Raw genomic sequence first — 25212 nt, forward strand, 5'->3', positions numbered from 1 at the left:
ATTTAGAATTATTTAGCAAGCATATGGAATGTAAGCAACATGAAGGTAGCATTCTTCTCCTCCTCATCCTCTTCTTCCTCCTCCTTTTTCTGCTGTCCTCCTTTTCTTCATCCTCCTCCTCCCTTTGCTCCTCCTCCTCTTTCTTTCTTGTCTTCTTCATTACTCTATCCCCTGTCTCTAGAACAGTGCTTGATATATAATAACCCCTCACTAAATATTAATTGGGCGGGAGTCACAATTCGGGTTTTTTATCTATAGAAAGATAAGGCATGCAGTTCCTTAAGTTTTCCTTTAATCTTGCTTTTCAGAAGTCTGTGGTAATTCCAGCCAGAGATTTGGCAACTGGTTATATTGATCTGGAGATTGGCAGGAAAATCTGGATTGAAGCTATAGATTAGGGATGGGATTGTTACTGTGTAATGAGTATGAGTAAGAACCCAAGAAGAGATGAGGAAGGAAAGGGGATGAGGATAGAACCCTGGGAAGCAAAAGTGAGTGATTATTATGAATTACTTACTTCCTGGTGATTCCATTATATATCCACGTCCTTGCAGTGGGTTCATGGAGAATGAATGAAACACCCATAACTTGATGTTGGGCAGGATTCTATGACTTGCTTTGGCTAATGAAATGTTAGTAGACATGATATGAACAGATATCTAAAACGTGCATGTGTCTTGGGCTTCCTTTTATGTTCTGGTGATCTTTTGTGAGAGAAACATGCCCTCAGTTGCCATTGTCCCTTCAGACTGGCCCCAAAATTAAAGCAGGTAGACTGGCCCCCAAATTGAGCCTGACTTGCAACCTGGAGTCAGGTCTGGCTGACACACATTCTGAAGCAGAGAGCCCACCCTAGTTTGACTGAACTGCAGTTCAGCTGCAGACTTGAGAGGATAAAAATAAATGCCTGTCACTGTAAGCACCTGAATTTGGGATTGGCTTTTTGTTTGGCACCATTATTGTAGCAATTGCTAACAAATATAAATAGCAGCTCTAAACTGATGAAGAAGAATCCATGAAAGGACCTGGGGAGGAAGAGCCAGACAGGTAAGAGTATTCAGGTGAGGGGAACTTCATGGTTGCCAAGAAGGAAGTGTTTCAACAAGAGAAAAGCCTAGGTCACAGTCAAAGGCCACAGAGAAGTCAAGCAAGTCAAGGACCAAAATGTATTAGTTGGGTTTGACAACAAGAAATTAAGGAAATTCATATCTGATTTCTACCCATTTCTCTGGGAAGTAGGAGATGCAGTCTTCTGAGAGTGCAAGGGAAGAGACTAGAGACCAAGGAGAAAGCTATAAAAGCTGGGAACTTTGCTGAGAGGAAGGAGAGAGACACCATGTGATCTTCCCCCTACTGTGAATGCAGCCCTAAAAGAAAGAAGAAACATCTGGGTGTTCCATGTGATGCTGGAATTTTTTGGAGTGTGTGAGACTAAAAGACATAAAACATTTTTCTATTAAGCCCATCAATTTCAACTCTCTTGAATTTCTGCAGCACCAGAATTTGTATCACACATTTTTATGTTTTTTTAAAATAAATTGTCTTACAATTTTCACTGATTATGTGCTAATAGCATTTCATTTCTTTCTCTGTATATCCATCTACCGATTTTTCCATTTCTCCACCCATCCATCTGTGCGTGCTTTCATCCATCACCCATCCACCCACCCACCACATTATTCCTTCAAGGATGTGAGGGAACTTGCAAGTAATACTACATTAAAATGTTAAATTAAATGTAAAAATTTCCAAATCAAGGAATATATAAAGAACATATTGGTTACATGGTAAGGACCCCAAACAATTTTTGATTGATCAAATAGCAACCCAGCAAAAAAAAAAAAACAAACAAAAAAACAAAAAAACCACCAAAAAAACCCCAACATTATGTTTATAGTATCCAAAATCTATGAAGAACTTATCAAACTCAACACCCCCCAAAACAAATAATCCAGTCAAGAAATAGGCAGAAGACATGAACAGACATTTCTGCAAAGAAAACATCTAAATGAAAAAGTGCTCAACATCGCTCGGCATCAGGGAAATACAAATCAAAACCACAATGAGATATCACCTCACACCAGTCAGAATGGCTAAAATTAACCAGTCAGGTAACCACAGATGTTGGCGAGAGTGCAGAGAAAGGGGGACCCTCCTACCCTGTTGGTGGGAATGCAAGCTGGTGCAGCTGCTCCGGAAAACAGCATGGAGGTTCCTCAGAAAGTGAAAAATAGAGCTACCCTATGACCCAGTAACTGCACTACTGTGTATTTTTATCCAAAGGATACAAACATAGTGATTTGAAGGGGATACATGCACCACAATGTTTATAGCAGCAATGTCCACAATAGCCAAACTATGGAAACAGCCCAGATGTCCATCAACAAATGGATAAAGAAGAGGTGATATATAATGGAATATTTCTCAGTCACCAAAAGAATGAAATCTTGCCATTTGCAATGATATGGATGGAACTGGAATATATTATGCTAAGTGAAATAAGTCACTCAGCGAAAGACAAATACCATATGACTTCAGTCATATGTGGAATTTAAGAAACAAAACAGATGAACATAGGGGAAGAGAAGGAAAAATAAAATAAGATGAAAATTGAGAAGGAGGAAAACCATAAAAAGACACTGAACTCCAGGAAACAAAGTGAGGGTTGCTGGAGGGGTGGTGGGTGGGGGAATGGAGTAAGTGGGTGATGGGCATTAAGGAGGGCACTTGATGGAATGAGCGCTGGGTGTTATATGCAACTCATGAATCACTGAATTCTACCTCTGAAACTAATAATACACTATATGTTAATTCAATTGAATTAAAAAAGAACCAAAAAACCCCCCACAGTATTTCTATAGCTATGAATTTCCACTTTGAAAACCTACCATTGTAATTAGGTTATATTTTAAGATTAAAAAAGGGAGTTTGAGCAAGTAAACATGAAGAGAAAATAATATGTAAGTTATAAACTCTCAATATGGAAAGCTTTTAGTTAATACAAATTTTCCTTTGTATCTTAAATTACACAGAGAAAGTGTTTTTATGTAATTTCCTCCATTCTTACCAGACCATATGATCTATCTCTCTGTCACACCTGTCCCCTAGGATGGATAAAACAAGTAGTGTTGTCAGTTGTTAGGTCTTCGCAGAGAGAAAATATTTCTGTTCATCTTTAGGAGTGGAGGAAAAGATTGGAAATTACACATTGAATTCTGATTTTTTTTTTTGTGCACACCAAAACTTACCTTTTGTCTCTTTTAAAAGAAGATTTTTTTTTTCCATTTCATTTACTTGTATAATTCATACCTAGGAAAATAAGAGGTTATTCTCAATGTCAAGAAATTTAGCCCACCCCCCATGGTTATGGACATTGGGGAGGGTATGTGCTATGGAGTGCTGTGAAGTGTGTAAACCTGGCGATTCACAGACCTGTACTCCTGGGGATAAAAATACATTATATGTTTATAAAAAAAATAAAAAAATTAAAAAAAAAAGAAATTTAGCCCCCCCCCAAAAAAGAAAAGAAATTTGGTTATCCTGATTAATGAATGCCTTTTCCAGCTTCTCTCCAAGTGGCAGGAAAATGAAATTAGGATCATGTGATCATCATATTTCATAGTTATGTTATTAATATTTAAAAGATGGATTTAAATGGTTTCATCTCCCTTTTGAGTTTAACATTGACATAAATTAAAAATTATTTAGCAAACATACCTATTTATCTCCTTGGGTTCTAGAAACAGCCTTTTAAGAAAGTAAAATGTAAACCAATCCCATCACCAGTAACCTCAGGCTTCGGGACTACAATCCTCCAAAGCTTTTGACAACATGATTAACTCCAGTCATTTCCCAGACCTCTCCATCCCATCAACTGCTGTGATCATCCTCCCAGGGAGAGACAAGTCTATTAACGTTATCCAAAGTTTTAATCACTGCACATCTTCCTTTGACTTTAGGGCAGTTTTTTTTTACTCTGTTGATCAGCGCCTAGATTGAAACCCTTTTGTAGAATTCTAGGAAATTTATTCATTCAGTCAATAAACATATTTTTAGGGCAGGCACAGTATATGCCAGGCACAGTACTAGGACCTAGGGAGATGCTAATGAGCCAGACCTGTGCATTTCTTTTTGGAACACTCTCTTTTCATTTGGATGCCTGGATGGCTCAGTTGGGTAAGCATCTGCCCTTGACTCAGGTCATGATCCCAGGGTCCTGGGATCGAGCTCCCCATCTGGCTCTCTGCTCAGCAGGAAGCCTGCTTTTCCCTCTCCCTCTGCCTTCTTTTCCCTCCGCTTGTGCTCTTTGTCAAATAAATAAACAAAATCTTAAAAAAAAATGCAGAATTCATTAAAAAATATATTTTTTATTCACTTTGATGATAATAATTTTAAGTATATTCTTGGTCAACTGGATGACTAATTTATAACTAACATTCTGCAACTTCTGTGCTCGTGTTTATTTACAGTTACTAAAAAAACCCCCAAATGTAATAAACAATCTTATTTACACTGAAAGATTTATTTTCTACACAACATTGTAGGTCACATAAAATTAAAACTATTAATTTATTTGTTCTGCCTTTATTTCATACATGAATTTGTTTTGATTATGTAGTTGTATAAGAGTATACACAGAAGTACTTAATATGAAGTTTTATGCTATAATTATTTTCATTTGGTAGCTTTCTTATAGAGCCATTTAAGTCAAAACGGTTAGGTCTGCACTTAAAATTATGGGTGATTTTCTTCTGAAAGAAGTCCCTATGTTACTTGTGTTTGAAAAACATAGTTCTGGTTTCGTGTCAGCGATCTTTCAGAGATGTTATTCCATAAAATCCCTTTCTCCATTCCCTTTGTGTGGGTACTATCATCTGACAGTTTACAATCTTCCCTATCTTCACCTTCAGCTAGTGAAGTGAGGGGAGACCCAGCTAAATGTGATGGCAGAATATAATTTAGAAATACCCAAGGGCTGAGCATTTTTTAACCCCATTAAAAATTATCTAAGTGGCACACGAATATATTCCTGCAAAGTCAAGCACAGTAACACCCTGGGTTATTTGCAGGTCAGATTCTCAGTTTTTAAAATGAGCTGTGTGTACTCTCAGGGTATTAGGAAGCATGGAGGATATAATAAGATGGAGACTATGGCAATCATGCTTTAAGGTCAGTGAAAATTAGAAAATGTAAACAAATACTATCTATTGGATGGAATACAAGTTACATGCCTGTTGAAGGGACAACTTCAAAGGAGTTCCAAACGTCATGCTGGGTACTTCTTTGAGATACGCTAGAAAACCTTCCAAACTCTGGCAACCTCTCTTCTCAATCTTCAAGGGCTACTTTGATAGAAACTTTTGGAAAACATTATAAAAGGAAATGCTCTACAGAGCTAGAAACCTGAAGCTGTCCTTTCCCTACCAGATTCTGAGCACTTGGGAGATTGAGAGGATTTTCTTTTGTGAAATCTCGTTGTAGGGGTTTGCGGACTGTAACGTCTTTTCTGGCACACCGTACCACCCCATCACCAAGGTGGTTGTGCTCCTCTTTTTCAGTCTACAGAAATGTGCTCATTCTTATTGCACAGAAGGAGTTGTAGACATTTGCAACAGTGACTAGGCCCCCTCTGGGATCTTCTATTTACTGGTTGGAAGCCACCAAACTATTTGATGTTCTTTTCATCTGACCATCCTACTGTCCCCATCTCCTGGTCTGTGCCTACAAGTATATAATGCCCATTCATTCATTCAATGCATTCCCGGGTCCCTGAAACACAAGAAGCCACCTCCATGTACTTGGAAGCTCTAAATGTACATTCTCACAATCCTCTTCTCTATGAAACATGACATCTCCTTGCATTTGGTTGAAGTACATTATCTACTTAGTTGTTTCATTAGCCTTCATGTCTCTGTTTTCGTCCAAAAAGTACTAGAGTTAATTTGGATCAGATCTCCAGTTTACCTCTCCCATTTGGTAGCCAATAAATCAGCAGGCCGAACGATCAGACCTGGAGCCAGAGACATGACTCCCTCCATCTTCTCCATCTTCCAAAGCCTCTTGTGAAACCATCTACCATTTCTTTGTGCTTATCCTTTGCTTGACATTGCCTTTGAATAGTGATTCTCAAAGCAGGTGGTGATAGTGTGACAGGTGTGAATTCAGAATCTCCACTGATGTCTGTGAGTGTTTGCAAAGTCTGAATCATAATATCTAATTTAATTTTTTCAAATGACAATAAGGGAAGGCATATGATTTTAATGTTTTTAAAAGACAGCATGGACTTTAAGAGATTGTAACACAGCCTTTGAATTTTACAAAGAAGATGAGATCTTCCCTGCTTTCCAAATATTACCCGGCACTGGCGCACGGTGATAACATCTTCCTTGTAATGCTCCATTCCTGAGAATTCAGGACAATTGTTGCTTATCAGAAGGCAAGATTTCTAGCAATCTCTGCATCTTGAGAACAGGGAAATAGTAAACAAACAGAAGCCTTTAGAGTCTTTGAATATATATGTAATATACTGGTTTGGTGAATCGTGGTTCCCTTTCAGCTAGATGGAGTCAGTGTGGCTAAGTTTTGGTGCATAAAATGTAATAAAGATGTTGGTAGGACTTTCAGACAGTTCAGTAAAAAGAGGAGAGTTGTACCTTTTTGTTATTCTTTCCTTCCTTCTTTCTGCTACTTGTAAGGGAGCTATAATGGTTAGAGCTCCAAAAGCTTTCCTCTGGAGCCCTCCTACCTGGATTGCTTAGATCTACACTACTACTACTACTACTACTACTACTACTACTACTACTACTACTTCCTCCTCCTCTTCTTCTTTTTCTTCTCTTCCTCCTCCTCCTTCTCCTTCTTCTTCTTTGAGAGAGAGGATTGACAGTGTGAGCAAGCAGGGGCTGGGTGGAGGGGGGGTGCAGAGGAAAAGAGAGAGACTTTTAAGAGAGAGGAAAAGAGAGAGAGACTCCACACTGAGTGTGGAGCCTGACATGGGGCTCATTCTCATGACCCTGAGATCATGACCTGAGCCTAAATCAAGAATCAGATGCCTACTGGCCTGAGCTGCCCAGGCACCCTGCTTCCCTCTGCAGGTTTTTACACAAGCAAATATGCCTCTTGCCTTTAAGCTACTACAGTTGGGTTTCTGTTACTCACAGCTGAACCTAACTTGAACTGATATGCCTTGTTAATTTGATTTCTCAGTAGCTTAAAAGGACCAAATTAGAAGCAGGAAGGGCTGCTTCTATTAGCAAGTAAGGAAACAAAAAAAATTATTGTAGGCCAGGAAGTTAATTAATGGTGATATGGCTGACGTCAAGTCAACAAGAAGGCAGGAAAAGGTGTAGAATATTTCAGACATTTTTTGGGAAGATGGTTGATGTTTAAAAACTCTGACAAAGAGGGTAAACTTCAGTTACTTTCAGATTTGACACTTGAGACACTTTTCCTCATCACCTCTTTTGTCAGCAATATTTCTGGAGCTAGTCATTGTGTGAGCAAGGGCAAAAAGTAAACACAATATACCTTTGTATTCAAGATGTTCACAGAAGACCCCAGGAAGGTGAGACATTTGTCTCAGTGAGCACTGAGGGGTGTGAATATACATTAATTTCGTGTAAGTTGGTAGCTGGGAGAGCTTATTAATTCAGGGACTACTCCTATGGTTACCCATAGTTGTTTAAATTGTCCTAGTTTAAGTAGAGACAGGGGCTAAGTGTAAGACCCAATAATCCAAGCTGCTGATCTAAGTTCCTTAACAAGTTCCTTAACAAGTTCCTTAACAAATGCTACTGCCTCGCTTGTTCTAAATTCTCTTTAAATAACGAAAATTTACTTCCCTCTTGACTGTCTCCTGACAAAAGGGCTCCTGTTCTCTTCCGTTCTGTCACTCCCAGAAATACCAACACAAGAAAGCTTCATCAGCAACTAGGGTCACAGTGTCAGACAAAGCTTATTGTCTGGCTTGGTGATTTTGTTCCAGGAAGAAAACTCTTAAAATAATACCAAAACACCAAAAAGCAGAGCTGGACTTACTCATTTCCCAACCTTTCATAGTTCGATTTTGTAAACCCAACTCACTGAATAATTAATTTTCAAAATCTTCGGGACACCTTAGACACAACCAATTTTTGTGGGTAGAGATAATGACTTGAATGGAACATGAGCGGAGAGTTGATTTTAAGTAAGGAAATGGGGTCAGTGAGAGGTTAAGTGGCTGGCCTGGGGTCAGATAGCAAGCTGGTGACTCAACTTTGCAGCTCCTGAATCTGAGGCCGGCAAAGAAAACCAGAGCCCATTTCCTCTTGATAAGTTAACTGCCCCATATCTGCGGTCTGTCGTAAGCTTTTAAGAGCCACATTCCTTTTGTGACTACAGACCTGAGCTCCTGTGACTTTCACCAGAGTCTGGAAAACACTTTCAAGGTCAGACTGTGGTGGGCAGATTAGCGCTTTATTTGCCACTGAAAATCGTTATGCAATTCATAGGAGTTGCCGTCTTTTTGGTGTCTTATGATCTCCATCGGGTACATATTATTCATAACACGCAGCCTACAGAACAGATGGCCATGTCTCAGAAACGAAGATGGCATGTGTTTATGGAGTGCTTCCTATGTGTCAGGCACTCTGTGAAGTGTTGTACATGGATTATCTCATTTAATCCTCCTGAGGGCCTTGTTGGGTAGGTTAATTTATAGCCCTTTTTACTGATGAGGATGTTGAGGCTTTTCAGGGGTTAAGTACCTAGCCCAAGTTGACACGGCTAGGAAATGGCCAAGTAAGAACTATGAACCCAGTTTTGGAGGACTCAGAGGCCACTATGCTATACAAAATTCCTATATACTCATACTGACCTTTTCCCCCACACTTCTATTATTTCAATTATTTTATAGAGTAAAATTTTGTGTCGGTGTAGTTTTTATCCTTAGCCTTAGGTAAGTGGTCTGACTTAAAAAATTATATATATGTATATGAATATATATAATTATATATATAACTTTACATATATATAATTTTATATATTATATATAACTTTATATATATAATTTTATATATTATATATAACTTTATATATATAAATATAATATGTATATATTTTAGCAGTGAGGTTAATTGTCCCACCTGCAAACAGACCAAAGATGCATCTCCCATTGTGGTCGTGTTTAGAGATCTTAGTTACACGCCTCAGAAAGTAACATTTTCCAAACTAAAAAGCTGAAAATAAAACTATTTGAAAGTAGAATTCTATGTGAAAATTCATGACGTATAGTGGCCCTGCCCCAGTCTTTCTGGGACTTCTTCCAATATTCCTCATTTTCTGGAAAACACGACCCAACAAACTAAAAAAGATGATGGAATAGAAGTGTACAAAAGTTTTTACTTGAAAAGTTTATTCCTAAAAATGGAGTTATGTGTGGATTAGAGAAGCATCTATTTCTTTGGAATGGGATGAATAAAGAAGTTACAACTTACTTTTCGGGTTGTTTGTCGGAAAAGGGAGAGAATGGAGAGCATGAGAAGAGGACATCAGTGCCACCAGCACTCCCGTGCGGAAGCTGAGGGGACACGTCTGCCGGCCTCTGGTCCTGCTCTTCCCCCCACTCGAGGTTCCTAGTCCGCCTCCCCAACTTCCCCGTGGCTCCTGCCCCCCACAGCTCTAGCCCCCCATGGCTCTGCCCTCCGACTCCGTCCACAGCCTGTTAAGCCTGCTGGATCACTCTGAAGTTCTAGGCGGGCAGTGACATGCCTTGGTGGAACGTATTAAAAAGGCATATCAGAAACCAGCCCTGAAGTGGCATCCTGAGAATAAACAAGAAGTGGAGAGAAAACTCAAACAAGTAGCTGAGGTGCATGAAGTGTTATCAGATGCTAAAAAACAGGACATCTATGATAAATATGTCAAAGAAGGATTAAATGGAGGTGGAGGTAGGTCATTTTGACAGTCCCTTTGAGTGTGGCTTCACCTTCCGAAACCCAGACAACATCTTCAGGGTATTTTTTTGGTGGAAGGGACCCATTTTAATTCAGCTTCCTCAAAGACCCATTTGAGGACTTTTCTGGGGTCAAGCAAATGGGTCCCTGCCAAAGCCGGTGAGGCACAGGTTGTTTATCTCTGCCTTTAGTGGATTTCCACCTTTTGGAGGAGAATTTTCTTCATTGATAGAGGATTTACTTCCTTTGGTTCACCAGGTCCATGGGGCCTCACTTCATTTTCTTCCAAGACCTTTGAGGGTAGTGGGATGCCTAACTTCAAATCTGTATCACCTTCTACTAAAATTGTTAATGGCAGAAAAATCACTAGAACGGGAATTGTTGAGAATGATCGAGAAACAGTCGAAGTTGAAGAAGGCCGACTGTTGAAGTCCTTATGATAAATGGTAAGGGGCAGCTGCTATGATTGGACAACAAATGATTAAATCCATGTATGTAACAGAAATGTTGACTCTATCCAGCCCAGTTAAGGATTAGCAGGAACACTTAAATTTTTTTTGAAGATTTCAAATAACTCGACTTTCAGTGTAACTGTAACTGTACTATTTATACACAGCTCATCGAAGGCCTAGTAATTATAGACTTTTGAGTTTATGGATGGGACCCCATAATAGAGCTAATTTTTTGTCTTTAGAATTGTTGTCTATCTCTGTATGCACTTTGCTTTTTTATTAAACCTTTTCCATAGAGACCTGACTCTTGTATGCTAACACCAGTGTGGACCTGCTTTTCCATTGTGTCTGAAACATGAGCCAAACAGTGTCACGATGAATCTTCCCCCACAAGAATTTCAGTTATTTCTAATATTGAGAGCTATTAATGCATTAATGGTAATATGTTTCTCATTTGATATAAATTGAGGATGTTTTCTAGTTGTGCACGAATACTGGCATCTAAGTAAATTTTGATGATTATTTAAATATGTAATGTTAAGCTTAGGTTTAAAAAAGTAAAGCTGGAGGTGCCTGGGTGGCTCAGTAGGTTAAGTATCTTCCTTCAGTTAAGGTCATGATCCAGGGGTCCTGGTGATTAAGTCCCATTGTGGCCGTGGCCTACTGCTCAGTCAGAAGCCTGCTTCTCCTTTTCCCCTTTCTCCTCCCCCCTGCTCATGCTCTCTCTATCAAATAAGTAAGTAAAATCCTAAAAAAAAAATAAAGCTGGTAAACTGGGTCTTTGTTATGTACTTAAAAAAAGAAAAAAAGAAAAATGCAAAGGTGTTTGGTGCATTCTTTCTTGAATAGAGACTAAAAAAAAATGTACAACTTAACTTTTAGATTTACTTTTATTTTAGGTGACAAAATATCCCCTTGGTAACTGATAAATATTGTAAATTGAGTTAAAATTTTAGTTAGGAATTATTTTATTAAATAACGAATAGAAAAATCACATGTGCTTTTTTGTGTGTGTTTGTGTGTATGTGTGTGTGTGTGTGTGTGTGTGTGTATGTGAAACTTTGGAAACATTGGTAGATTCCAGGGTTCATTTAACCCAATCTCATCAAATCAAGAAAAAATGGATCAAGAAAAACTGCAAGGAATGGAAAGGGCATATTGTAATTTTTCAAGATATGAATATTTTGAACTTTTAAAATAGCTCACATTATGAATTTGCAGGGATATAAAATGTTGAGGTGATAAGCCAGGGGTGTCTTTCTTAAGACAAGATGGTTTCAGCATCCCACCACCTCTGACAGCAGACCTAAATTGTAGACTAATCTTTTTGAGACGTGAGCAAATTTCTTAAAAAGTAAAACTACACTTAAAAAATTAAAGTAGCATTTTTTAAGTTGCAAAATCAGCTGTTGTAAAAGTTGATTGTTGTGAAAAAATGAAATGGAAAATGCAGGTAAGTGAACAGAAAGAACTAGAGTCCTTCACAGTCCTACCACCTAGAAGAGCTACTGTTAACACCCTGGAGTATGTCTTTATAGGTCCCTTTTGTCCTTGTGCACACATACATGCATGCACACATTTGTACCATTTGACCTAAAATTTTAGAACACATTTTTCCTACTTAACTATAAACCACGACTACGATATTAACATCCATAACTCTTTTTTTACATGACATAATTTCCCATGGCTGTTGTTGGACATTTAAAATTGTTTTCAATATTTTGCTACTATAGAAACTCCAGAAAAAAATTTCCTTTTAGGAAAACTTTGAATTTATCCTTAATTATTTTTTTAGGTTAAGGCCCTAAAATTTTTATAATTTCTGGATTAAAGCAAATGCAGATTAGGAGACCTCTGAAACAGTCTATAATGCTCTCCAGTTTATGTCCAAGTTGTACCTTGATTTTTGGTATATATGGGCCATAGTTAGTGGAACTATTTTTAGTGTCATGAGGAAGTATTTTTAGTGCCAGCTCTGACTGTACAACAAATTGAGACTATTAGAACTAATGTTTGTTGTGTGGTTAGCTTAGAGTAAAATATCATAGAGGTCAATACATGGCATATATTATTATGAATATAATTATTATCATTGAAGTCCAGGACATTTTAGAGGTCTAATTGAATGTCATGCAAATTCATTGACTGCTGGCCTAAGTCCTGAACATGTGGCAAGCTCAGATATCATTAAAATAGGATATTTGAAGAACTTCTGAAAAAATTGGCATATGTGGAAAGCAGATGCTTTATACTGATAACAGTTAAGTTTTGCATTTGAAATGCTGAGCTGTGAGGATAAGACTATGGATAAGACATATCTGAGAATATGTGGATGTTTTTAATAAAAAGGGATATATTTAAAGAAAAATATTCCTCACATGGTTTCTGTTGTTAATTTTTAGTAGGGTATTCTTCCTTAATGGTGCTTAAATTATTTAACCGTCTTCCTTTATGATTTATTGGGTTGTATTTTAGTTATAGAATTTGCATTTTTGCTCCTTTCTCTTGATGAGAGCAGTAATTGTTGAATAAGAGTCTATATCATTAACATTTACATATCCTTTTTTAAAATAGTGTTTAAATTTTGTTGACTTATCCCAAGTCATCTCAATGGACCAGAAAAATACATGTAATGAGGTAGCATTATGTAGAGGTTCTTCAATATATCTAGCTTCTTGTATATGAATAATTCACTCAGTCCATCATCTATCCATTCATCTATCCATTCATTAATCTACCTACCAACCATTCATCTAATATATTTTTATGAAGTACCTATTTTGTATCAAGTCCGTGGGAGGACCCATTGGCAGCAGTGGAGGTTTAGCAAACTACAAGGGTAAATTCGTGTGGATAAGTAGAAAATCAAAGAACTTGGGATGAAAAAATCACTCAATCTGTATTTCCAAAAGTTTTAGATAGGTTACCTTCTTGCAATAACTCAGCAGGTTATCTGTATTTATTCTTATGATTTGAGATTAGGTGGAACTTCATATTCATGCTGTATCTCAGTCAACATATTTACCATATATCTACTATGAGGCAGACCCTTTCTTATCACTAGTGAGAGAGGGTGAACAAGACACACCAACTCTTCTCTCATGAGACCTAATATCTGGACCATACCTCTCCCGCCCCATTATGTATTTCCATTCTCTATTTCCCAGCACTCTGAATCTCCACCTCTGCACTGTGTGGGAATTACCTATTTATCAAAATCACTCCTTAAGGGTAGAGTCTCTTCCATGTTTCCTGCTCTATTTCCAGCCCCTGGCACAGTCCCAACTAAAGTTGCTCCATATATACTTATTGGATGTTCATTTACTAACCCTTCAGTTTACTTTAGGGCTATGTTTACCTCATCTGAATAAAACAACATATATATATCTCATGGCCATAAGATACTTTGATTTAACTTCAATTTAACTTTTCTGGGTTAAAGTCCTACTACATCTCTCTACCTGCCTTATACAAACCACTCATAGTTCTCCAAATTGGCTCTGCTCTTTAATTCATATTTTCCCTTTCCCCAGGATAATTCAATCTCTGTTTGCTTCTCCTCTTCTTCTCCTTCTCCTTCCTATTCTCTTCTTCCTCTCCCTTCTTCTTCTTCTCCTTCTCCCCTGTCCCCTTCCCTCCCCCTTTCCTCTCCCCTTCCCCTATCCCCTTCCTCCTCCTACCCTCCCCTCCTCACCCCTCCCCTCCCCCTCCCTGTTCCCCCTCCCCTCCTCCCCCATACTTCCCCCCCTTCTCCTTCTCCTCCTCCTCTTCCTCCCCCCCCCTCCTCTTCCTCCTCCTTCTCCTCCTTCTTCTTCGCTTGAGGCCTAGCTCAAATAAATTTGGTCTGTGAAGCCTTGCCTGGATTGCCTTGATTATAAATTATCACTCCTTCCCTCATGCTGCCATAATGCATTGATTGATTGCTTTTCTCCTTCTTTCTTCCCCCAACATCAAATAACAGTTCATTTAGTCTGTGTCTTCCCTGCTTGGGAATAAGCTCCTCTGAGGAAGGAGTAGGCCTCATTCATTTTGGTATTCCTCACCACATCCAGAGCAGTGCTTTGTACATAGTAGGAGGCTAGTAAATGCTTATGGACTGACTGAATGAATATATGAATAAACTCTCCACAATGAATGGGCTTCATGTGTGACTTAGTGGAAGAAGCTTATTACAGAAGAATATGTGTACTGGGGATTAATGATGTCAGTAAAGGTGAGGCGAAGGGCAATCTATGTGGTGGGCCACAGGAACAATAAGCGTGGGCCAGAGAAGGCAAGGTGTTTATGTGGGGAACAATAATGAGATAAGCCTGGCTAAAAGGCAGGTTTGGAATCCAGAAGGCTTTCAGTATAGATAGGGCCAAGAAACATGGCCTTGGGCCCAATGGAGGTGAGCCACGTTCTTGATTCCTGAATTGGATTTCAGGTATCCAGATATTTGTGGCACCAGCTCATGTTCTCTTCCATATGTTCCTATGTTTTTGACCAATACATTCAGTAGGATGAATGTTATAGCTACAAAAGATTTTAGAGATAATTTTTATCTAATGATACCAGCTGTTATATTCAACTGGTGAGTATGAGAAAATAAGACTTCAAACAGTATTTTACACTTGAATGACAATTTAAAGTATACAGGCTGTTTTCTAGTGTGTTATGTTTTTATCTCCACAATAATTCTGAAAGATGCTGAGGGGGAAATTGAGTCCAAGCTAGCACAGATAATACAATCACTGAGTTAGGACTTCTAAGGCCCCCGAAGCCAATATAGTGTTTTTTTTTTCCCCTGTACAATTCTCTCTTTCTTTCTCTCTCTCTCTTTTAAAAAAGATTTTATTTATTTAAGAGAGAGGGAGAGCGAGAGAGGGAGCACACATGAGCAGAGAGAAGGGGCAAAGGGAGAAGGAGAAGCAGACCCCATACTGAGCAGGGAGTCTAATGCAGGGCTCAGTTCCAGAACTCTGAGATCATGACCTGAGCCAAAAGTGATGCTTAACTGACTGAGCCACCCAGGTGTCCTGTCTACAACTCTCTTATCTTTGCTATCATGAAGGTAGTTGGGAAAGACAAAGAATATAGGAGAGAATGGGGGGGGGTGGAGAAAATGGGGAGGTAGAATTGTGATTTATTCATTCACTCAGTAACTGTATATCCCATGCTCTTCCTCTGCTCTCTTTGCTCCATTTCTCAATCCTCAGGCATACTCCAGGTGACAGCTGAAAAAACAAGAGAAGGGCCTTGAGAGCACAGTGTAGGGTATCTAGTCTAGCTCTGGAATATCGGGAAGGCTTTTTAGAGAATGTGACATCAAGATTGAAAGCAAAGGAGAATCCAGGTGAAATGGTTGAGATATTGAGGGCAGGGAAAGAGTTTCAAGCCGACTCATGAAATTGGGCAACTGATTTAGGGAAAAAAGCACATCCCAGTGTGGAAAGATGCTCTTTGAGCCTCTCAGAATGTAGGCAAGAAGGGCAAAGTGAACTTTACATCTCTTTATCCTTGAGTTGTTGTTTCTTTTGCCCTTTTTTCCCCAATGAGGAGAGGGGATAAACATTTCCTCCGGCCCTTTGGCCCAAGAGCCATAGTGGTTTTGGCTGGAAAAGTCCACTGGGGGAATGGTTAATTGTGCGCCTGACATTATTTCATCACTGAATTTTATGTTCTAGCCCCAGTGATGCCTGTCATGACCCAACCTGAGCACTGGGGCTCACACTGTCTGAATTCTCTGCCCAGCTAGAGGCAAGGCTCTATAATACTTCGTCAGGTTGAAGAAGTAATCATCTCTATTGGAAGAGATTGACACCCATAACCCAGAGAACAGTGAAAATTTGCACTGGAAAGAAAGGAGTAAATGTGAAGAAAGCAGTAGATGTGATGTTGGGCTATATGGGGAAAGGAACGGGTCAATAATTTTGAAGATTTTGCATGAATATTGTTTCCTTAGAGATGAACAGAATACTTAGTTTTATGTTATTTACAATTGCTGATGTATACAGAATCTGTGTATATGTTCAGATTACTGTACTCTTTTTCTTCCTATTTAAGACTTAACTTTATTTCTCATTATAGCAATGTAGCCAAGAGCTAAAGTAGCATGGCTGAAATTACATGTGAACTGTACTAAAAAACATTTTTTTTAAGAATGCAAAACAAAAGTACCTTTTTTTAAAATTAAAAAGATCAGTATATGTTCCACTGAGGCTCTGAAAATCAGAATCTCAGCATATCAATTGAATATTGACTTTTAAAAAATGTATGGGTTGACTTAACCTATTTACAGACTGCCAGAAGGCAAGAAGAGAAGGTTTCTTCTGGAGTTGAGCTCAGAAAGCCTTCTTTGCCAGAAAAAAGAGCCAAACATATTAATATTCAGTGACTCTTCAAAGTCCAGGCAGCCCGAAGAATGCATTCAAAGGAGAAGAATTTGTTGGTTTAGTTAGTTTGGCAGGTAGGAAAGAGAAAGTCAGTGACCTCCTGACAAATCCTTTTTTACACATCCTAATAACCAGTATCAGAAGGTTTTTGTGGCTTCTCTTCCCTCTTCCTCTGGGGAGGTGGAGAAATGGAAGTCAGTGGTGTAGCAAATACATAGTCTTTCCTGCGAAGAAATGTAAATATCTTCCCTGTGTTTATGCATTTGAACTAAGGTACTCTAGGCAGAATTATAAGGGGATGTGTTAGAAGCACAGAAGTAAAAATCTCAACTGAACTACTTACATGACATCTACAAGTAATGGAATGACTAAGTCATAAGATTCATTTTCTTTCTCTGTTTATGTAAATTGAGCTTTTTATATTGTTATCACAAACCAGACAAATAAAGATTTTGTTTAACTGAATCCCACCCTGTGAGTATAATTTAAAGCTAGATTGTATATGTGGACAAAAACACAAAAATGGCAGAATTTTGACTGTTCAACTCCAGAGTATAATAATGCTAGTTTCTTACATTTTATATTGTTGAATCAGAGCAGCTAAAATCTTCAATCTGGGCTGAGAGAATCATATTTCATATACACAGAGGGAAAAATAGACTTGTAGACTCCCACAGCATATATTTTTTCCTTACAGAACAAAAGAGTTTCAAATTTTCTCCTCTAAAATGTGAAGACTCAGAAGCAACTGTTCTGCTGCTGGGAAATTTGTTCTATAGAAATTTCTCCTGAACAGCCCTGGGAAATCATGGGAAGTGGAAAGGAGCTTGCCTCATCACTTACTGAAAAATGAAACAAGTCAACTTCCTGACAACTTAGACAATGATCTTTATCTTCCTTCCTCTTTTCTTTCCCTCCTTCCTTTTCCATTCCTCTCATACTTCCTTCTTTCCCTTCCTTGCCTTTCATTTTCCTTCTTTCTCTTCTATCTTCTTTCTTACTTCTCTTCCTCCTTTTCTCCGTCCTTTCTTCTTCCTTCCTCTATGCACTTCTCCACGTACTACTGACAGAAATCAAATGGTCAGACAAAATAGGATATATATGTTATAGCAGTCTTCCAAGGTATTTTCCTTTCGAGATTTGTAACTAAAATTCAAAGTAAATTCTTAAGGATCAAATCTTGGTTCTTTCAAGGTATTGATTTCACAGCTTGGTGATGATTTGTGTTAAAACCTTATGTAACATTAAAACAGAACTGAAACATTTTAGATTGAAGGAGAAAATGTATATATGATTTGTAATCTTATCACTTCAAGGAGATTTGTGTTAGCAAATAGAAGATGTATGGGACGTTGATCATTTAGGTGAATTGGGGTTTTGAGGTTTTAGAGAAAGAAAAGAAGTTTTTATAAGAACTGGAGACAAGGATACTGGGTATTATCCAAGAAGCTTTCATAATGGAAGTTTATTCCTCAAATGGTTATCTTGGTGCTCTTTAATTTATGGTCTCTAATGGGTAGGAAATCTCTAAGTAAGAACAAAGAGTTATGAACCCAGTAAGAAGGTTATAAATGGATCTTGACAAGATGGCTTAAAGGAGACATTACGGCATTCAGGGGACAAGAATTTATATCTTGTTCCTAGAATGTGTAATTTGCCTCAAAACCATCAAAGTTATCATCAGATAATATTTCTTAGACTCTTTTAAGAACCTGGTATCTTAAGATCTGTAAAAAAATCAAACATGTAATCACACATAGTTAATGTAAGTCACTTTACTTTTTTATGTCGTTAGCAATCTTTCCCCAAAATGTCTTAACTCTAAATATCAAGCTTACAACAAGGAATTTTGCAAATACCATTTCCACACTGTAGAAATGGAAATTTTGTATATCTATATATAGATACAAAGGTTTATACATATAAAGATTTATATGTATAAAGATTTATACATATAAAGATACATATAAAGATATACATATAAAGATTTATAGATATAAAGATATTTATATCTATATAAAGATATATACATATAAACATAAATATATGTTAATAAAGATAAAGGTATCTATATATAAATATATGTTACTCTGAAGAGAAAGATATTTGCAAAGATCCTTGTAAAGGTAAACAGCACTTGAGAGAGAATAACTATGATTACAAAGTGGTTATTCCAGTGATCCAAGGGTAACCGTGTTGGTTAATTTGGGCTTATAAGAGAGTACTTTTCAAGGTAGTCTCTGGAGGGAAGAGAATGGGGCTGTGTTCCTAATCACCCCCCAACTGAGTTCTAAAAGACCCCACAAAACCTTGAGGTATGAGGGTCAATAGGTGAAACTCGAGTACATAAGGCATAGAAAAACCTTGTCAGAAACTCTGCGTTAAGACTGCATGGAGGGGGGCGCCTGGGTGGCTCAGTGGGTTAAGCCTCTGCCTTCGGCTCAAGTCATGATCTCAGGGTCTTGGGATCGAGCCCTGCATCGGGCTCTCTGCTTAGCAGGGAGCCTGCATCTCCCTCTCTGCCTGCCTCTCGGCCTGCTTCTGATCTCTGTCTGTCAAAATAGTAAATAAAATCTTAAAAAAAAAAAAAAAAAAGACTGTGTGGAGATGTTGCTTGGCTTTGGCAAAGCATACTTACAACTGTTCCAATGCTGATGGTCCACAATGTAGATTTCTTGGCCCTGCACTAGGCACCTCAGATCCAGTGGGCACAACAAATCACCCAGGGGTGTATTATTTTCCTTGCTTTATCATTGAAGAAGCTGGGAGAAATAGGTTGACCCTTTGACTCCTTCTCCAGCTAAAAGCTGGTTAGAGGAGAGAAGCTATAGGGCAATGACTACAGGGCCACACAAAGTGAGGGGAACGGGAACACCCTGATTGAGCCCTGACTTCCAGAGCAGTATGACTTTTCCCTTCTGCATTTTGGTGTCTTCTCTCCCAGGCTCTGTTGGGAGAGGCCACAAAAGTACTTTTTAATGAGGAAAGTGCTCACAGGGAGGTTCTGGATTTATATATGCTGATGGCTGACCTGTGGTTTGAATGGAATTGTGCTAACCCAGTTCCCCTTCCCTTACCTCAAACAGATATCCTCCCAAGAATACAATGGTGGGGCCCGGGACCTGGAGGTCAGGCTCAGGGAGGGTTACTGGCCAGGTGCCCAGACAATGCTCAGAAGTCTTTAGATTAGTATTTCTACTCATTTTGAGCCTTTACACACACATACACAAATTACTGTATAGTAATATATTATTATTGAAAGACTATAGGCAAAAACAAAACAAAACTGAGGACAAACGTTGCCCCATGTTAATACAGTCAGGGGTGGAAAATTTAGCACTTTTTTTTTTTTTAAGATTTTATTTATTTATTTGACAGAGAGAGATCACAAGTAGACAGAAAGGCAGGCAGAGAGAGAGAGAGGGAAGCAGGCTCCCCGCTGAGCAGAGAGCCCGATGCGGGACTCGATCCCAGGACCCTGAGATCATGACCTGAGCCGAAGGCAGCGGCTTAACCCACTGAGCCACCCAGGCGCCCTGAAAATTTAGCACTTTTGAAGAATATATCTAAAAGATTTTAGTCTCCTTCAAGTATGATTATACACACTAATGGAAACCATAGCTCTCCAGCTTCTTTCCAAGCTCTTTCTCTCAGAGGACATATTACCTGCATCTTTATTTGGATCTGTCCAACCTGCCTCTTTCTGGCTCAGGGTCCCTTTGAAAGCTTTGGAAGTGCTAAGAAGGCAGAAGTGTTGAGATATCCCCATGATGTCATTAATAAGTCAACACTGACCTCAGAACTGAATTCATCTTGGAGAGCATACATATCGAGCAGCTTCTGGCTGAGGAGAGAGAAATTGTCATTTTCTGCTGGTAAGGAGATAATTGAGTGGGGGCAGGGAGAATGAGAAGATCAGTGTCTGGCATCCTGACAGCTGGATCATTCGGAGAAATATCAGATGACTCTTGCCCCTACCAAGTAGGTTTTTCTCAATTGTCTTAGAATCTTCAAAATACTAATAAAAATACTTTCACATTTTAATTTGTATTGCCTGGTCTTATACTAGTTAAAGTACTGCCAGCTGCTATCATAGATAGTTATCTATGTTATCATAGATAACATTTTAATTTTCCATGGCTTACCGCAATATCAGTTTCTCAGAAAGTCCAAGAGGTGGTGGAGGTAAAGGTCATGGAGGGGGGAGGAGGTGGTACTCTGGTCTATAGAGACCCAAGCTGATGAAAGACCTACATTTTCCAATGTGTAGAAATCCAAGATTTTCCTGGGCATCAATATTTTCTTTGTCCACATGGGAAGAAAGAGAGGGTGCAGAAGACACACTTACTTCTTACTAGGTATGGAGATGACACACAACATTGCCATTCATAGTCTGTCAGTGAGGACAGTCCCATGAACAGACAAGCATAGCAGGGTCCTTGGAAATGGAGTCTCCCAGAAACAACTTCTGGAGGAGTAGAAGATACTTGGTGGAGACTCATCTTGTTCTGCTGCAACATTCTCTATAGAGCAAGCAATAGAAACCAAGTCCTATGAACTTTAGTGATAAAATGCCATGTGCACCCTGATGATGGGAAAGTGGGAGTCATGTGATTGATGGGTCCCCCCACAGAGAAGTAGCACCATTTTCAAATTAAAAAAATACTAAGGTGAGTGCCTGGGTTGCTCAGTGGGTTAAGCCTCTGCCTTAGGCTCAGGTCATGATCTCAGGGTCCTGGGATCGAGTCCTGCATTGGGCTCTCTGCTCAGCGGGGAGACAATTCCCCTCCCCACCGCCTGCCTCTCTGCCTACTGTGATCTCTCTGTCAAATAAATAAATAAAATCTTTAAAAAAATACTAAGGTGTCAAAAAGTATCCATCCCACATAATCTTAGTGAAATAAACAGACAAAAAGATACCTCTGAACTAAATGGCTTAAAGCAACCAACTTTATTATTTCTTCTGATTTTTGTGGGTCATCTGGGAGGTTCTTCGGGTTTGGATTAGCTCTGCTGATATCTTTAGACAGCTGGTAGCTCTGCTGGCCCAGATGGCATCAGATGGTCTCATTCCCATGGCTGGCAGTTGGCAGTCTAAGGTACTGGGGGAGAGTCTTCAGCTGAGCAGCTCATCTTGGCCCTCCGTCATCACTCACCCTCCAGTAGGCTAGCCTGGGCTTCTTTATGTGGTGATCTCAAGGTTTGAAAGAACAGTAAAAGAGAGGGCAAACCCCAGTGCAGAAGCCCTTTTTATTTTATTTAATTTTTTTTGTATTTTTTTATTTTAATTTTTAAATTTTTAAATTTTTAAAATAAACATATAATGTATTTTTAGTCCCAGGGGTACAGGTCTGTGAATCGCCAGGTTTAAACACTTCACAGCACTCACCATAGCACATACCCTCCCCAGTGTCCATAACCCCCACACCCTCTCCCGAACCCCTCCCGCCAGCAGCCCTCAGTTTGTTTTGTGAGACTGAGAGTCTTTGATAGTTTGTCTCCCTCCCGATCCCATCTTGTTTCATTTATTCTTTTCCTACCCCCTAAACCCCCAACATTGCATCTCCACTTCCTCATATCAGGGAGATAATAAGATACTTGTCTTTCTCCAGTTGACTTATTTCGCTAAGCATAATACCCTTTAGTTCCATGCATGTTGTCGCAAATGGCAAGATGTCATTTCTTTTGATGGCTGCATAGTATTCCATTGTATATATATACACCATATCTTTTTTATCCATTTGTCTATTGATGGACATCAAGGTTCTTTCCACAGTTTGGCTATTGTGGACATCGCTGCTATAAACATTCGGGTGCACATGCCCCTTTGGATTGTTACGTTTGTATCTTTAGGGTAAATACCCAGTAGTACAATTGCTGGGTCATAGGGTAACTCTATTTTCAATTTTTTGAGGAACCTCCATGCTGTTTTCCAGAGTGGTTGCACCAACTTGCATTCCCACCAACAATGTAGGAGGGTTCCCCTTTCTCTGCATCCTCATCAACATCTGTTGTTTCCTGACTGGATAATTTCAGTCATTCTGACTGATGGGAGGTGGTATCTCATAAAGGTTTTGATTGTATTTCTCTGATGTCGAGTGATGTGGAATATTTTTTCATGTGTCTGTTGGACATCTGGATGTCTTCTAGGAAGATGTTGCTGTGGCTGAGATCAAAGAGGTTGCTGCCTGTGTTCTCCTCAAGGACTTTGATTGACTCTTATCTCCCATTGAGGTCTTTCATCCATTTTGAGTCTATTTTTGTGTGCAGGGTATGGAAATGGCACAGTTTCATTCTTCTTCATGTGGCTCTCCAGTTTTCCGAATACCATTGAAGAGACTGTTGAATTTTGTTGAAGAGACTGTCTTTTTTTCCATTGGATATTCTTTCCTGCTTTGTGAAAGATTAGTTGACCATAGAGTTGAGAGTCTGTTTCTGGGCTCTCTATTCTCTTCCAGTGACCTATGTGAGACCAGTGGTTCTTAAGGATTTTGATGGATTCCTTTCTCACATTGAGGTCCTTCATCCATTTTGAGTCTATTTTCGTGTGTGGTGTAACGAAATGTCCAATTTTATTTTTCTGTATGTGGCTGTCCAATTTTCTGAACACCATTTGTTGAAGAGGCTGTCTTTTTTCCATTGGACATTCTTTCCTGCTTTGTCAAAGATTAGTTGACCGTAGAGTTGAGGGTCTATTTCTGGGCTCTCTATACTATTCCATTGATCTATGTGTCTGTTTTGTGCCAGTACCATGCTGTCTTGATGATGACAGCTTTGTAATAGAGCTTTAAGTCCGGAATTATGATGCCACCAATGTTGGCCTTTCTTTTTCAATATTCCTTTGGCTATTCAAGGTCCTTTTCTGGTTCCATATAAATTTTAGGATTATTTGTTCCACTTCTTTGAAGAAAAAATGGATGGGATTTTGATAGGGATTGCATTAAATATGTAGATTGCTTTAGGTAGTATACACATTTTCACAATATTTATTCTTCCAATCCAGGAGCATGGAACATTTGTCAATTTCTCTGTGTCTTCCTCAGTTTCTTTCATGAGTACTTTATAGTTTTCCACATATAGATTCTTAGCCTCTTTGGTTAGGTTTATTCCTAGGTATCTTATGGTGTTGGGTGCAATTGTAAATGGGATTGACTCCTTAATTTCTCTTTCTTCTGTCTTGTTGTTGGTGTATAGAAATGCAACTGATTTCTGTACCTTGATTTTATATCCTGCACTTTACTGAATTCCTGTACAAGTTCTAGTAGTTGTGGAGTGGAGTCTTTTGGGTTTTCCACATATAGTATCATATAGGACTTCTAGTACTATGTTGAATAGCAGTGGTGATAATCGATATCCCTGCCGTGTTCCTTAGCAGAAAAGCTTTCAGTTTTTCTCCATTGAGAATGATATTTGCGGTGGGTTTTTCTTGGATGGCTTTGATAATATTGAGGTATGTGCCCTCTATCCCTACACTTTGAAGAGTTTTGATCAGGAAGGGATGCTGTACTTTGTCAAATGCTTTTTCAGCATCTATTGAGAGTATCATATGTTCTTGTTCTTTCTTTTATTAATGTATTGTATCACATTGATTGATTTGTGGATGTTGAACCAACCTTGCAGCCCTGGAATAAATCCCACTTGGTCGTGGTGAATCATCCTTTTAATGTACTGTTGGATCCTATTGGCTAGTATTTTGGTGAGAATTTTCGCATCTGTGTTCATCAAGGATATTGGTCTGTAATTCTCTTTTTTGATGGGATCCTTGTCTGGTTTTGGGATCAAGCTGATGCTTGCCTCGTAAAATGAGTTTGGAAGTTTTCTTTCCATTTCTATTTTTTGGAACAGTTTCAGGAGAATATTGAGAATAGGAATTAGTTCTTCTTTAAATGTTTGGTAGAATTCCCCTGGGAAGCCATCTGGCCCTGGGCTTTGGTTTGTTTGGAGATTTTTGATGACTCTTTCAATCTCCTTACTAGTTATGGGTCTGTTCAGGTTTTCTATTTCTTCCTGGTTCAGTTGTGGAAGTTTATATGACTTTAGGAATGCATCCATTTCTTCCAAATTGTCAAATTTGTTGGCGTAGAGTTGCTCATAGTATGTTCTTATAATTGTTTGTATTTCTTTGGTGTTGGTTGGGATCTCTCCTCTTTCATTCATGATTTTATTTATTTGGGTCCTTTTCTCTTTTCTTTTTGATAAGTCTGGCCAGGGGTTTATCAATCTTATTAATTCTTTCAAAGAACCAGCTCCTAGTTTAATTGATTTTTTTCTATTGTTTTTTTTTTTGGTTTCTATTTCATTGATTTCTGCTCTCATCTTTATGATTTCTCTTCTCCTGCTGGGTTTAGCCTTTCTTTTTTTTTTTTTTCATTTTTTTTTATTTGTTTATTTTCAGTGTAACAGTGTTCATTGTTTTTGTACCACACCCAGTGCTCCATGCAGTACGTGCCC

General features: G+C 38.7%; 1 pseudogene; it reads left to right on the top strand.

The window, feature by feature from the left end:
- The first annotated feature begins 9667 nt into the window (after positions 1-9667).
- LOC123946381 lies at positions 9668-10372 on the top strand (annotated as a pseudogene).
- The last annotated feature ends 14840 nt before the right edge of the window (positions 10373-25212 follow it).

Source organism: Meles meles, chromosome 7 (assembly GCF_922984935.1).
Source record: "Meles meles chromosome 7, mMelMel3.1 paternal haplotype, whole genome shotgun sequence".
In the NCBI taxonomy this organism is placed as follows: domain Eukaryota; kingdom Metazoa; phylum Chordata; class Mammalia; order Carnivora; family Mustelidae; genus Meles; species Meles meles.